We start from the raw sequence: 1,816 nt of genomic DNA on the forward strand, positions 1-1,816 counted from the left end.
TATCTGGGGTCTAGGCAGCGGTTGATAGAAGCATTTTTTATCCTCTATAAGGAGGGAGCTGCTCCCCATCCTTCCCCTGTTCCCTGCCTTGCATCAGCCATGTTTAGTTTCAACCACTGTGTAGCAAACAAGCTCCCTGCCTCCTCTGCTTCCAGGCCCACAGGCCAGCAGGCTGGCAGCTTTGGTCCCACTTTCACGTCGGGTTTTCTGGCTGATGGAGACGTTGTCTTTTTGTGAACGTGGCAGCTTTTTAAATCTATCATTACTCTGTGTTGGTGCCAGTGGAAGGCTCAAAGCCTGAATCTTGATGGAGTTTGATGCTTCCTGTGGTACATACATCTCGCCACCATTCTGCAATATTTTATCAAAAATCTCCCTACAGAGAATAGTTTCTGGTTGTTAGCTTGGCTTTTTTTTTTTTTTTTTACTTTATTTTACTTTACAATACTGTATTGGTTTTGCCATACATTGACATGAATCCACCACGGGTGTATACAAGCTCCCAATCCTGAATCCCCCTCTCACCTCCCACCCTATATCATCTCTCTGGGTCATCCCCGTGCATCAGTCCCAAGCATCCTGTATCCTGTATCGAACATAGACTGGTGATTCGTTTCTTATATGATTGTATACATGTTTCAATGCCATTCTCCCAAATCATCCCACCCTCTCCCTCTCCCTCAGAGTCCAAAAGTCCTTTCTATACATCTGTGTCTCTTTTGCTGTCTCGTATACAGGGTCATCATTACCAACTTTCTAAATTCCATATATATGTGTCAGTATACTGTATTGGTGTTTTTCTTTCTGGCTTGCTTCACTCTGTATAATCGGCTCCAGTTTCATCCATCTCATTAGAACTGATTCAAATGTATTCTTTTTAATGACTGAGTAATACTCCATTGTGTATATGTACCACAGCTTTCTTATCCGTTTGTCTGCTGATGGACATCTAGGTTGTTTCCATGTCCTGGCTATTATAAACAGTGCTGCGATGAACATTGGGGTGCATGTGTCTCTTTCATTTCTGGTTTCCTCAGTGTGTATGCCCAGCAGTGGGATTGCTGGGTCATAAGGCAGCTCTATTTGCAATTTTTAAGGAATCTCCACACTGTTTTCCATAGTGGCTGTACTAGTTTGCATTCCCACCAACAGTGTAAGAGGCTTCCCTTTTCTCCACATCCTCTCCAGCATTTATTGCTTGTAGACTTTTGGATCGCAGCCATTCTGACTGGTGTGAAATGGTACCTCATTGTGGTCTTGATTTGCATTTCTCTGGTAATGAGCATCTTTTCATGTGTTTGTTAGCCATCCGTATGTCTTCTTTGGAGAAATGTCTATTTAGTTCTTCGGCCCATTTTTTGATTGGGTCGTTTATTTTTCTGGAGTTGAGCTGCATAAGTTGCTTGTATAAAAAATATGGAACGCTTCACGAATTTGCGTGTCATCCTTGTGCAGGGGCCATGCTAATCTTCTTTGTATCGTGCCAATTTTAGTATATGTGCTGCCAAAGCGAGCAATAGCTTGGCTTTAAAAAGCACTGTATTAATAGTCAAAAGTATGGGCTGAGTCAAACTGCCTGGGTTCAAACCCCAGGTGTATTACTTACTAGTTTTGGAAACTTGTGCCAAGTTGTTTAAAGGCTTTAAGCCTCTTCTGTGAAACACATCAGTAGTCTAATTTCCTACGGATATCATGGGGATTATATAAGATAATTTGTATAAAAATACTTCCCATAGATTCTGGACCCTACTCAGTCCTCAGTAAATGTCTGCTCTTATTATGGTGGTTATTACTCCTTGGTTTGAATCTTATCACT

General features: G+C 41.8%; 1 non-coding gene across 1 annotated transcript; it reads right to left on the bottom strand.

Moving 5' to 3' along the window:
* Window positions 1-1,410: 1,410 nt before the first annotated feature.
* On the bottom strand, window positions 1,411-1,517 carry LOC114111060 (U6 spliceosomal RNA). The gene has a single exon (XR_003587187.1). It is a non-coding gene; the product is annotated as a U6 spliceosomal RNA (small nuclear RNA).
* Between the last annotated feature and the right edge of the window lie 299 nt (window positions 1,518-1,816).

The sequence above is a fragment of the Ovis aries genome, chromosome 1 (assembly GCF_016772045.2).
Source record: "Ovis aries strain OAR_USU_Benz2616 breed Rambouillet chromosome 1, ARS-UI_Ramb_v3.0, whole genome shotgun sequence".
NCBI classification, from domain to species: domain Eukaryota; kingdom Metazoa; phylum Chordata; class Mammalia; order Artiodactyla; family Bovidae; genus Ovis; species Ovis aries.